Here is a 15,045-nt window from a genome sequence, read left to right on the forward strand (position 1 = left end):
TGGTGTTTTCCTTGCGTACATGAAGTGTGACGTTCTCTCGGGAACTCTATCAGATGACTTGTTTTCCTACAGCCACCGGTTTTTTTCGGACTCGAGACCAACATTAGAAACGTCTTCTGCCGAGAACTTATGTTGAAAAGTCTTCTCATTCACAGAGCTTACGTTTGCAGCCTGAGATTACCTAGAAAAAGCTCCTCTAATGTTAAGACATTTAATTTTATGACTTTACACGACAAGAATCGGTGTTAGTTATGGCTAAAATACTGCGATCGAATAAAATTTGACGTGCAGGTCGCTGTTCCATTTATGTCAAGGAAGAAATACATGTGTGGACTTCCATAACTTTGACTTTTCTTGCCTTATTTGAGTAAATAAATATCGTCTATATCAATAATTATAATATTAGTGTCGAACTCAGTTTTTGTAGAAGTACCGTTAAATTATAAGAAAACAAGAAATAAACTAAGGAAGAAGTGTTAATAATTAAGAGGCAAAATTAATTTGCCCTTCTTTTGGTGGTTCACTTGACTGGTTGTATGTACAAAAACGAGAAACGGATGTACATTGCTAATATATTAAAAAAGTTGATAACCAGTGTAAACAAGCTTAAGCTTGACAGAAATGCCTATATCATTAGAACATCGCTATTCTTCAGTCTCTTCTTACGTTGACCAACTGTATTACTGCTTACATTATCAGTTAAAATTAAAATAAATAGATGGTATTATTTTTAGTACGCTTAAATACAAGCTTGATATATTATCAACATTCAATTGTTTAAGTAGCTGGGTAGGTAGTTGATTGATAACACAAAAGTTGGCAGCGCCGTCGAAGTACCGCTATTTCTAGTACCGGTACCCTGGAGGTACCGCTAAAAAAATACTGGCCGGTACTACCGAAGTAGAAAAAAAAATAGTACTCGGTACTACCGAATACCGGTATTTTTTGCCCATGCCTATTGTTGAAGCCGTTTGCTTATACCATAGATCTTCTGGGGAGGGCGTTAGCTACCCATCCCACGGTAGAAAAGTGAAGCCGAAGGGGCGTGGCACTTTAGCCCATCTGCCATATTCCTGTGTAGCAGAAATACAAGGCTCCTTAGGGGAAATTCGTCAAAGGAAACTCAATATTTTCCCTACTGACAGCCGGAAAAAGCCCTTCCCACCGATGAGCGAAGATTATTCGTTGAATATAAAACCGGAAAAAAATGTATATTTTGGATGAAATATACGATTCAACCACGGTGCGGCAAATTAAAAATATGACGCACAAAAAGTCACTTTGCCACAGTTGCAACTAATTATCGGCTGTAGGCTGAAAAATAACTAATGAGTTCATGTGAAACACAAAGTATATAAAATTTGATATTCACAGCAGAATTTGTTAAACCAAATTCAATTATGAAAGTAAATAAAAAAGAATAAATGGACTAGAGAAGAATTAGAGGATACTGAATGCTACGATAATAATTACGTTTAATTGCTATTGCGTTCATCACAGATTTTATTTGGCTAATTATCCGTCAAAAATATACATGATCGTGATTCAAGGAGATATGGTTTAGCAAGACATAATAACAACAATAACATCGGGAACCATGCATACCATTACTTATCAACGCTCTACAAAAAAAAAGTATTGACGAGAAAATTGTAGTAGAAAATTGTAGAAGTCAAGCTTCGATTCTTATCACCAGGCATTTTTACGGATATGTAACTTCAATATCTAAAAGTTACTTAGTGTAAATCATTTCCGAAACTACTGCTAATAACCTCATGGCCATTAAATCGAAAGGGCTTCCTCATCAAAGGAAAAATTTGAGCTTTAGGAAAGTAAAATATCAGCTAGGAGACAAGATCGAAAGAGATTTCGCATACAATGCCGAGTAAACTGCCATGAAAACAACACTATCTTAAGAAATTGAGGATGGGTCTGGTGAATTTCAACTGCTGACAAATCAGAAAATATTGTCCTTCCCCAAAATCAGACGAACATGCACCGTGGGTAACAGCTGTATTAAATAGTAGTATAGTTTGATAGTATACGGGGCTATCGTACCGTATACTATCAAACTATACTACTATATGCTGTTAGAAATAATAGTTGAATTAATATATTTTCCCCCACCCCATTTCGGATTCCCTATAGTTTCCCTCACTCTTATTACTGCCGCTTTGGAGCTCCTGCCTTCAGCCTTCTCAAGCCTTCGGGGCTTGCTCGTGACTCCTCATACCTTAATTTTAGTAGAAAATTTCTTATCGCGACTGCCAACACATATTATTGACAATCCATTCGGCAAAGGGTCCGGTGAAGTACTTCAAGCAATTATCACATGGGAAAGCATTGATCCGCAATGTTCCCCGCATTGACGCAATTTCCGTGGTTGTGAAAAGGAACCCCCGGCTATTCACATAAAGAAAAACGAACAAGTATATTCTCAGGAATGGTTCAGAGCAGGGGTCTCCAATTCACTTCAAGGGTCTACAATTTAGGGGCTTCAGCATTATCGAGGGATATGAACACAAACTTCACATTTTGCAATTTTTGGCAAAAATAAAGTGAGGTGAGAAAGACAAATCGATTTTTAGGCATGCTTTTTATGGTGATACCGTGATTTAAGCTAAATATTTTGATGAGAGAATTGAACTGACCTAATTCGTTGAGAAAAGTGGAGATGGTGGTAAAAAGGACCAACGGGAACCTCAAAAGAGGACCACAAAGAATTGCTCTTTATGGTCCTCTTGAGGTTCCCTGAAGCTCTACGATTGACCGGGAGTATTCGAGGCAGGAGATCACTCTTGTTCGGCAAACTCCATACCTTTCATTTCTCTCCTTTAACTGTCCCTCCGAGAGGTCCACTACCTTCGCAGTCCGGAAGCCCTCAGCGTCAGTCAAGATCCCGAGTCTGAGTCGCCCCTGGTAGAGCCGTCCACGAGAGGTCACGACAATATGCTATTAAAAATACATAATTTATGGAAAGTTATAAATAATTTCGGCAACTATCGGACCAAAGAAATAATGCTTCAATTTTCTAATTTTCACGAGAATCACTACTTTTACCCTCATAGCGCTGCCTAAATTGGTGTACCACAGATCTACTATTTATTAGTATTGATACTGGGCATAAATTGGAACTTTTAAGATACATATGCTTTCAGTATGACTTAGTATAAAATATTTTTTTTAATAATGAAAACTTCAAAAATAAAAAAACTTCAAAAATAAAAAAAACTGCAAGTCTCTTAGCAGACGCTGGGAGTGCTAGCCGGTGAAAATAAATTCATCCCCGATGAAAGTTATTGACCGCTACAGCTATATTATTACATAGATGACGATTTTGAATATTACCTGAAATTACTTAAAAGGAGATAGCTAAATGTTTATTTGACTTTCTTTGATAATCCTTCAGGGTTTCATCAAAGTCATAGGGGGCTACATATTAACATGTATAAAAAATAATTTTGCTCTTTTTGAATTTTTGAGCATGTTGCACAGATATACACAAAAATTCAATTGAAATAACTGATTTTTCGTCTGAAACCGCGCCTAAATTCAATTTTCAAGATAGATTTATGCTATGCCACGTAATGTTATGTGCCCATTCATAAGATTTCTTGCCCTGGCTCTCACTGATTTTTAAGCAGGATATTCAAATAATTGATGATATTTCATAAATTACAGGCAGTACAAAACTGCTTAGTGACGGAATCTCTGATCGATTTGGTTGTTAGCAAAATATTTTATTTTGGCATCGTCAAAAACTTTCTTCACATCTCAAATTTAATTTTATATCTCACTTGCGGAAAGCCATAGTGCACTTGAACTGCCTGATATAGCTAGATACACGACTGATATACCAAATTACCATAGGTGGCTACCACTCATTCGGGAATATAGATATTCATTTTGCTAGAATTGACCACGTATTCGGGAAAACAGAACAGTTGATCATCGGCATAGGAAGTAGAAAAGCGCCACTACTCAGAAAGAGAAAGAGGTAGTCTGTACACAAATGGAACGAGACTCCAAGGCGGGCTCACAAGGATGCACTCCTGGGGCAAGCGCTAGCTTTTCACCTCTACACCGCAGAAGGGGGAGGAGGACAAGGAAGGAGAAAGGAAGGAGGCGGCGCCGCGATAGGAACCCGATGACACCTCCAGGGAAAGGATAGGGAAGGAAGAGATGGGATCCCGCACCGTCGCAATGGCGGGCGGGTCCTAACCATAGAGGTTCCTCCTCTATGGTCCTAACATCCTAGCGAAACCAGAAAAAAGCCATTGCTGTACCAGCGATTTTAGTCTGTACAATTGAAGAGAGTGAGAGATAAAATATCGGGTTTAAAGCTAGTGTTGGTAAGAAAAGACTCTTAAAACTGGATATAAACTGATAATTCCCCAGTGTAAGTACACATAAAGGAGATAAGCGGAGCGAAATATTTGGAAAAGTGAAAAAAAGTCGAGAAAAATAAACAGTGCACCTTAATGCATATGAACACCTCAGCTTTGCCAATCATTTCCCGATCACACGTGTGGATTAAAATATAGACGTGCCAATCGCTCAGAAAGAAAGAAAAAACATCCGAACTTTCCTGCCATTGTGTTGGATATCCCTTCTCTTTACGTGAAGTGGAACGAGAATCAGAAAGTTGAGCAGAAGAAGCAGGATGGAGCGAAATATAAGAATTGATAAGTGGAAAGGAGTAGGTGCATTATCCTGACCCATGTAAGGTCATCCCACGCCCCAGGGAATAACGACAAAATTATGCTAATACATAATGCTTTATTATACTGGTATACAAACGGCTTTGTTAATGAAACTTAGTATTTCACCTTAAAATCGGTTAATTTCTTCTTTTAAGTAAGAAAGTTATTCATTTTTCTTACAAATAGGCAGGAAAAACCCTCTAACATATAAATGCAGGCAAATTTTCACTCGGTCATTTAATAAGACAAAAAAAACCAAACATGGTTAACAAATGAGCTTAAAGTATAGATAAATAAACAAAATTTATGTAACAGAACATTTAAACCTGCAAAAAGGATAAATATGCATAAAAAACATGTTCAATGCTAGGGCGCTATCCTGATATCAGTCCCGTGGAGAGCGCAAGTAAAAGCAACTCTCGACACTATTATTATTAGAGTATTCTACCGATTAATGTAGGTTTGCATGGAGTACTAAAGAAGTGATCTGGGAGCCTTTACAGCACAGAGCCAACTGAATCCATCCTTAAATTAATAATAAACGTTGTATCACTAAATAGGACATTAATAAAGGACTTAAATGTATCCGTTGAAGAACCTTTCATGATGAAATACTTAGGCGCAATCGAGATATAGGAGAATCGTGATAGGGGACTGCAGCGTATATGTCACTGGGTCATTTACGGTTTAACCTATGCGACATATCCACAACTAGAATTTTTAAATAAAAGACGATAGAGCAAAATTATGGTGACGTATCATTCCTAAAACCCAGAAATAAACATAACAAAAACGACGGTAATTCAAAAACTAAGGCGCTATCATCATTACGTGACCAAAGTAAGCGCATATTAGACCACAATTAGAACAAAACATCTAAAAATGAGTATAGAATTCCATTTAAAATTTTCCACAAACTTATTAATAATGAAGAAAAGGACCGCAATTTTTTAAATTAGATTTAACTCATGCGCGACACGGAAGAAAAAGAATTTAAAGACAATAAAATCAAAGTAAAGTTTTAAATGTGTCATTATCAAAATACTCTATTAGAATTTCACAACGAAACTAATCTACATTACGAGGTAACACATCAAAGATTACGTACACCCATAGCCCATACCGATTTACATTACATAGGGATACCACGAGTCGACAAATACTAGGTCACCCACCCCAAACCACCCCGACGGAAGGTAAGTGACATGAATGGGAAAATATTTTTTCCGAAGACTGTGCCGGGTCTTCAGCTGGATAACACCTTGATTGTAGAAAAACATGTTCAACCAAGGGATGAAAGAGTAAAAACGTCATCTATTTACTATTTCTATTTGTAACCAAGGCCTGGGATGGCCCGACCCACAACCTGCGGAAACCAACTGCATTCCGGAAAAGTGAATTTTTTTTAAATTCTTTATTTTCGCTATTGATTAAAAGAAATTTTCTACAGTCATAAAAGAAATAAACACTTTAAAATTTAACTGAAACATATACGAACCAACCGGGAAATAACTGACCCTCAAAAAAATCGAAGTGAATATTTAAATTTGTCATGTTCAAAGCACTCTTTGTGAATTTCACATCGAAACTCATTTACAATACGAGGTAAGATATCAAACATTATGTAACACCCGTAGCCCATACCGCTTTACATTACATAGGGATACCACGAGCCGTCAAATACTAGGTCGCCCTCCCCAAATCACCCGCACGGCAGGGAAGTGACATGAATAGGGTAGTTTCCTTCATCGGAGAAAACGAAAGGCATTGATTGCGATTCGTTACCCACCATTAGTGTATTCGTAATATACAAATTATTTGGTTTTACAAATACCTGTTTAGACGACTGGCAAGGGTCAAATTTTATCCTCATTTGAAAAAGGCCAGATTGGCGCCCATACGATGCCACTCCACGTGACGCCACAAGGACCTAGTTTCTACACGAGAGGATAGAGTTATACATCGTCTGAGGTTACCAATGCATGCATGAGGCACAGAGCTCAGGGAAACAAGTCTTAATAATCACTTATTAAAACTGGCTAAGGTTGGAAAGTTTTCTTCGTTTGATAAGGTATTAATAATCCTTTTTTAAGCCAAGCGCTACCAGCTAGCATGGTACTCAGATACCCGCTAGCATTCTGCGTCGTATCTGCGCTCAGAGCCTCGCCCATGGTCACCTCACAAGGCGGGAGGGGGAACCAGAAATGCGTCACACGGACTTTTTCCCATCAGTCTTACTTACGCGTCGCGTTTTCGCGCGCTTGAAAATTTTCACTTTTCATTTAATCGCGAAAAATAGATATCGTCATTTAAAAATCTAAAAGCGTGAAATACGTACCCCAGGAGTAATAATCTTTCGATTCAGGCAATAAAAAATAATAGGAAACCACCCTATTTGAAAATATTTTTTCCCGAAGACTGAGCCCGACTTACAGCTGTGATAACGCATTATTTAGGAAGAAAACATGTTCAACCGAGGGATGAAAATAAAAAACGACAATGTAAGTGCATAAGAAGAATGATATAGTTGTATATGAACATAAGTACGATTATGATATCTTCGGTTATGTATCATTAAGTTGAAAGTTCGAATATCACAAGGGGAATATCAATGTGAAAACATACCATGTTATGAAGGTAGGGTACATACCATTACTTTAATCACACCACTTCGCTTATAGGACATTTTGAGCTGTTCCTATATCCATGGAAATTGTTGTACACATATTATTATATTGAATTGAATGGAGTACTTTAGTGCTTTTTATTTTTAATGAGCGTTGGGAACTTTCATTGCAACGGATTTTGATGAACGCTCTTTACTCTTATTCTCAGAACGTGGGAATGCGAATTCCTTCATGTATTGGGAAATATTTTTGCGACTCCCCCCTCCACATCAATACTGTTGTTACAGTTTGGGATAAACCGCTGATGGCGTTTTAATCTTCTAAGAAATGCAGAATGAAGAATACGAGAGGGCGTTTTTGTTTACTGCCCCCATGGGACGTCGTCTACCATTTTCCGAGAATGCAAATAAATGGAAAGTGTACCCATTTGGGGGGTAAGGGGTGTGCATGGCTATAGGGGCGGGTCTTTTTTGTAAGCAGAGAAGCGCCCCTGGTGTTGACCCTTCCTTCGTTCGGGTGAAGGTCTCTGACGGTCGCAGTGCGGTTGGGCGATGGGTTGGGAACTGAGTGAAAGGGATCGTGATCGGGGAAGCCCACGCCACTGGACGTCTGGGAAATTCCTAGTTTTCCATTCTTCAACCCTTGGGAACCTCTGGGGCCCAATAGCCTACAATTTAAAAATGCAATTCTCATATTTTGGAGGGCTTGTCGGTTTATAAATTATTATATGTCCCACCACACACGTCCTCGCCACATGCACACCGCAAGTGTCACGGAAATGTTAGGTCTCATGAAAAAATATGATCATATGGAATAGCGAAAAGTGTATATTCATGCATCTGCATGTACATAATACCCTGCGAGCCACTTCCAGGGTGTTTGGCAGGGGGTGATCAATCACCAGCATGCAATTGGACTCCAACATGCACACCACACGGTCCACAAAACGTCACGCATACTAACAAATTATACTACTATACGCTGTTAGAAATAATAATGAAATTAAGAAACATGCATTAAGTTTTACATAGCTTAGTTGGCTACACCACAAGTCATGCAATCCATTTATGAGTTCTATTGCTGCCGTTATAATCTCTTATCGATCGGGGAAAAATTGACATTCTGAATCTGTCTGTTCTACAATCTATCTCTCTTATTTTATTTATAGGATGAGATCTTCCGTAGTATGTTGGCGTCCGTAAGATATAGTCAACTTCATCAGAAAAGATACTGCTTTTGAATTTAGCTAAAAGGTTTAGTCTATTTTTCGATGTAAGGTCCGACAGAGATTCCCATCCGAGTTTATCCAAGAGGTCAGTTACACTAACAAGACAATCGTAACGACCTTTCACATAACTGGCAGCTCTTCTTTGCACGCGTTCTAACTCTGCTATTAAATATGATTCTTGTCTTTGAGTCCCCCTGTGCTTTAGACGGAAAGAAAGCAAAGAAAACGAATTTTTACCTTCACTGCTCTAAAGCTCTGAATAATCAATGGATTCTAGTGCAGCAAATTCCTAATCACCGAACTTATAATTTAGGATCAAAATCGACGAGTACTCGTGTTTTTTGCGTGTTAACACTCGGGATATCAATGCTCCAGGTTGAATTCCCCATTATCATGCTCTATCATATTTGGTGGTGGTTATATTTGGTGATTTCAATGCTGACCTCATACGAAATAATTATGATGGTAAATACATGCATAACTTTGTGCATTGCAACAATCTCCATCTTGTACCATATGCTGCAACGCATCACACAGGAAAAAGTCTTACCCTGTTAGATCTCTGTATCGTCGACGATCTGGAAAAAGTTTCAAAATACTCTCAGACTTCTGTCCCCTTCCTGTCGTCTCATGACTTGATTGAAATTACCTACAACTTCAGTTTATCTATGTCTGTCACACCCACCTCTTTCAGATTCCGTGACTTTCAAAACATTGATTCCCGGTGCCTTCATGATGCGCTTCTAGCGATGGATTGGAATGGTGTTTTTAACTCTAGTTCTATCGATGCAAAACTTGGTTGTTTCACGTCAAACATAGCTAGTTGCTCTGACACTTTTTTTCCCTTACGGGTATGTCGGCCTAAACGCCGAATACCTCCTTGGCTGAATGAGACGATAAAACTCATGATTAAAGAATGCAACCAAGCGCGATGTGCCTTTCGACGTATTGGTTGTTCCACTCTGCGACAAAAATACAAGGAACTTAGAAATCGCGTTAAATCAGCCATCAATGACAGTAAACGCCAGTTTTATTCCTCGAAGCTTTCCTCGCAGAGAGACCCGAAATTGGTTTGGCGTGAGCTTCGAAATCTTGGGCTGGTTCGAAGACGGGACTCTTCTCTACCCCCAAATATAACTCTCGATCAGCTAAACTCCTACTTTTTGTCAACTACGATTAGTCATAATGATGCCCCAGCTAACTCCAGACTTGAGCGAGTTATACCATTCAGTGATAACAACTTTTACTTTAAGCACGTAACTCCTGAGACTCTGATCGAAGTATTGGAGTTCTCCAAGTCAAATGCCACTGGAGTTGACGACATTCCAGTAAAGATTATTCAACTTGCCAAATATGCCCTATTACCTTACATCCTTAAAATTTTCAACCATTCTCTCGATAATTCAGTATTTCCATCGGAGTGGAAAAAAGCACTTATTCGTCCAATAAAGAAGACAAAAAATGCAAAATTACCTTCTGACTTCCGGCCAATCTCTATTCTGTGCGCCCTGTCGAAAATGTTGGAGAGAATTGTTTTCAAGCAAGTTACAGAGTACCTAAATAACAATAACAAACTTGACGCTATGCAATCAGGTTTTCGGCATGGATATAGTACGCAGACGGCACTACTAAAGATAACCGATGACATTCGACTTCATATTGATAAGCGTATGGTTACAATACTAGTTCTTTTTGATTTCAGTAAAGCATTCGATCGAGTTGATCATAATCTACTAATCCATAAGATGGTGAAGCTTGGTTTCTCTTGTTCAGCTTTAAACTGGTTCTGCTCCTACCTAGGCAATAGATTTCAAGCAGTCTTAGGACCTGAAAATAACTTATCCGCATGGGCTCCAGTATCTTTCGGAGTTCCTCAAGGATCTGTCCTGGGACCTCTGCTATTTTCTATATTTGTCAATGACATTTCAATTGCGATTAAAAATTGTAAATATATGATATATGCAGATGACCTTCAAATATACATCCATACTTCGATTAAAAACATAGCTGATAGTATTAATCTAGTGAATCATGACGTGAGAGAAATCACAAAATGGGTGGGTAAAAACCACCTCATACTGAACTGTTTGAAGACGAAAGCAATAATCATCGGTAGCTCAAGGATCCTAAACAAAATAGATTATAATCACCTTCCTCCAGTTGTAGTTGGTGACCATCAAATACCGTTCAGCGACTCTGTTCGCACTCTTGGACTAACCCTCACAAAAAATTTGTCTTGGAACCAACATGTGAACGAAATCTGTAATAAAGTCAATATCACACTGTATCAACTAAAACTGCACAAGCACTTACTTCCTATATCCACCCGAAAAATGTTAATTTCTACCCTGGTATTCCCTTCCTTTGACTATTGTAGTCTTGTTTATAATGACATGCCTAAAGAGCTGGATAAAAAGTTACAAAGGCTACTTAATTCATGTGTAAGATATGTATTCAATTTAAGAAAGGATGTTCATGTATCACAGTACAGAATCAGCCTTGGTTGGCTAAATCTTTGTAATCGAAGGAAATATCTACTCGGTGCTCTTCTTTTTAAGATTTTCAGAGAGAGAATCCCTAATTATCTCCGGGAAATCTTTATGAACAGATCAGTAACCACCCATATGTCATCTCGCAAAAATGACTATTTATGTTATCCTACTCCACGTACTAATATCTACCAGAAATCATTTCTGATAACGGGATCAAAATTCTGGAATTCTCTCCCTGAGGATCTTAGACAGAGGGGCTCCATCCATGCTTTTAAAATTAAATTGTACATGGATTTACTCAGTGGAGAGCTAAAATAAACTCCCACGAAAATACAGCCTATTATGTATCATTATTATGTATTATGTACTATATTCCGTCTGCCTATGGTGTCAAATTTCAATCCTTGTTACGTGTTATTTCTTTTTTATAGGTGCGTATCAAACAACTTTACTTGACATTTTTCATGAACTTTTTGCTTTGATGAGCCATTATTTTTGTAAATTGTGTTTTTTGCTCCAAGGGTTTTTTCCCAGAGCATAATAAATATCTATTCTATTCTATTCTATCAAAGTGAATTCTAAAACCGATAAAGGCCGATCAGCATTAAAACACACAAAAAACCACTTCAACATTCATGCAAGAGAATTCATTATTATTCCTCCAAAGAGCTTGAAGAAAAGTTTATTTATCAAAGAAGAAAAACGCTCCTCTGGAAAACATTGATACAAATTTCAACCATGAAACACTACCTTCAAATCAATAAACCTCTTGAGGTTTCAAAATTTCGGACGGCGAAATGAAGTGGGATTGATGTTTTTGCCGGATTAACAACTTCCTCACGAAGCACATTTCTAAAACTGACAAACGAATGCGGGGTGAGTCTCACTCGTTATTTTTTTAAGACAAGTAAAAAAATAATGAAGAAATAGATAACCTTTTTGCGATTGAATGTTATGAACTTTTATGATATCATTCTCATAACCTCATTTCCCTTGGTTAAAATTGCCGCTGAAATTGAAAAGACTGCAAAATAAACTATTTCAGTAATAACCAAAGTTCAAAAATGGTGACCTACGATAATTCACCGAATTTAATATGTAGTTATATAAAGAACGTTAGATCTAGTCAGATTCTGAATGCGGTATCGGTATTTCCTAATTAATTGTTTAGAGTTTGCCAGAAGGATGCATTAGCCACACAGTGATTTTCATCCGCCTTCTCAAAGCCTTTACTTCAGGCTGCTTCGAGGAGTGATTTAAGTATTAAATATGAACATCAACTCCACACATATGACTACTGTCTTTTCTTTCAGATGAAAGGAGGGCATACCTGCTCTTGGTGGCCTTCGTATTAAGATATGGTGTCTGTATTATGGACACCAAGAGTATCGAAATAACTTCAGGTCTATTAGCTGATGAGAAATATTAAAAACAATCAGAAGGACTCGTAAGATTTAAGAACTAAATATACCTCTTAAATTTAAAATAGAATATAGATATTTAAAAACCGGGATATGGTGATACGTTCAAATGTGACATGATTTTTCATGGGCGACATTTAATACTACCGGTCAAAGGTGTGAATCATAACCTTCTCCGCCGAAAATTTTGGCCATCTATTATAATGGTACTTTTAAGCATTTTGCCCCAAAAGTTGATTTTGATATACAAGGTCAAATTTCGATGAATGAATTTCATTCGCCGGAGAGAACTTGCTCATGCAAATATAAATGAATGACCCCGCCAATTCTCTCATGTAAATTACACCAACGTGAACATCAACTTTTGTCACGCCAAACAAAATCCCTTTCCTGAGTCTTTCCCGCCGCGGGGAACTGCTATAGCACGATCTGTGATAAGTCGGGCAATATCCACGAAGAAAGTGACATAGTCAACGATACACTCCACATTCCTATTTATTCCTCTGGGCTCACCCCTACGATTGATAGAAAATTTGGCACGGGCACACCTCATGGCGATGTGAGCCTGATTCGCTCAGAGTGAACGCACAGTGAGTTAAATCGAACCCTAAATTGTATGACCAATATGTTTTTACCAAATAGGTTCCTGTTACCGTTGGACGGTGGAGCAACGGGTCGTGGGATTTCAGCCCATCCACCATGCGAGAGTATCCCGGGCGAAGCCAAAGAAACACAGGCTTGAGTCTCTTAAGATAATCCTAAGTCAACACTCGTGAGATTGGCTCGACGAAACTCTCCATTCCATTCTAAAATCTGCTATCTAGACCTTAAATGGTGACGTATTTCGTGCCTCCCTTTATAATCTGTCCCGTGCTATTCATCGTCCCTTGCCTTCCTTCCCGTCCACCTGCCCTTCCACGCACTTTATCATTACTATTAACTTATCGATCCATTCCACCTTCATCATTATTCGGCTGCTCCGCATTTTGAGAATTCCACTCTCGACGTCACTGCTGCTTTCAACACCCTAGCTCGCTCTTACATAAAACAATCATGCCCCATATGTAGTATCTGATGGGTTGTATACCTTCTTATGTGCATGTGTGTACCTTACTTCTATGTCTGTATTCCTATGATGAATATTTTTATGATTAATATGCCCTAGAAAACTCAAAATTGCCTTCAGATTACTTCAGCAGACTCGCATTCAAGTACAACCGATTTGCTCAATTTATATGCACTCAACGAACGTGTTTGGTCAATATGGCTACTGCTGTCTTCAAGTTAAAACACCAAACCTCTTTCCAGGAACCTGGACCGTTTTCAGCCGCGTGTCAATGGGTTTAGACTTGAAGGGAAGTGTAGACTTAACTGGCAATTAAGGGAACATATATGGCGTAGAGGAAATGACGGTATAGATAAACTAAGGGGAGGGAATCTAAATACATCGAGAGGGATGGAAATAATACCGATCTACTTGCGGAGTAGGGATGGAAATATTTAAGATATTTTGACATCCACCACACTTGATGACCAACGCGCTCCACGGTCACAGCGACGGAAGAAAAAAGAATTGACATCCTTCCATAGTGCTATTCATTCCGGCAAAAAAGAACGCTTCAGGTTAATCAGTATCTTAAATATCAATTGCCAACACTTCCATAGCCAAATTTGGTGAGGTATTAAAACAGATAAGTGCGACAATTACATATATAAATGACATATTTGATAAATGATTGGGCAATAATAGAAGCCCAAGAGAATTTTTACATTGCAGAGAAATGCATTGAAGTGTACCCCATTTTTAGTACATTCTTTAGGATTCTGTAATTCAGCCAAAGCTGAAGTTTAGGCATAGGTAAGAACTATGAGGGAAATTTCTCGCTAGAAGTATTCTGCCTCAGCTGCTACGATGTAAAGGATTACTGGCTCAAATTACAGATCCGAATACTGCTTTTATGAAAATTATGTCCGTTATAAATTAATAAAAAATAAAAAAATCCGGTAAAAGGGAAGAACGACAGAAGAAGGCCTCGAGAAAGAAACATAGAGCATGCGACGAATGATTCATAGCATAAATATTTTATGGATAAGTACTGAAAGTCAAGCTGATGGAAGAAATGCCTGAAGAGCTAGGTCAAACCAATCGTTGAATTGCTGAGTGACGATAATGATGATGAAACATTAATTAAATGAATTAGAGTTGACGCATCAATATAAGAAATGAGAGGAGAGACACAATCACACACTGGAATAAGAGATAGCTTTCACGATTCCGATTTTCTTCATGGGTGGCCGTCGAACACAAGATCTTTCACATTCGCCGAGATGTATTCTGACGAGTAATTGTGACGCACGGATAGAATAATTCAATGTGCTCCCTTGCTTACTCCACGACCCTAGTCGGTGAAATTTATTCTCGTCGGCGTCGACGAAGAGATGTGGAGAGACATGAAATAATTAAATTCTTCGAGATTGCAATTCATTTCGGGAGGTCTTGTTTTATTTTCCGTCCAACCCCTCCCACCCCCGCCCTCCCCCCCCCTACTCCCCCCGCGCGCATTGTATCGATAC

At 38.4% G+C, this 15,045-nt stretch overlaps 1 protein-coding gene across 7 annotated transcripts in view; it reads right to left on the minus strand.

The window, feature by feature from the left end:
* Positions 1–15,045, minus strand: part of LOC124164351 — a 239,991-nt gene that overhangs the window by 195,532 nt on the left and 29,414 nt on the right. The window lies entirely within an intron of this gene.

Source organism: Ischnura elegans, chromosome 8, assembly GCF_921293095.1.
Source record: "Ischnura elegans chromosome 8, ioIscEleg1.1, whole genome shotgun sequence".
NCBI lineage: Eukaryota > Metazoa > Arthropoda > Insecta > Odonata > Coenagrionidae > Ischnura > Ischnura elegans.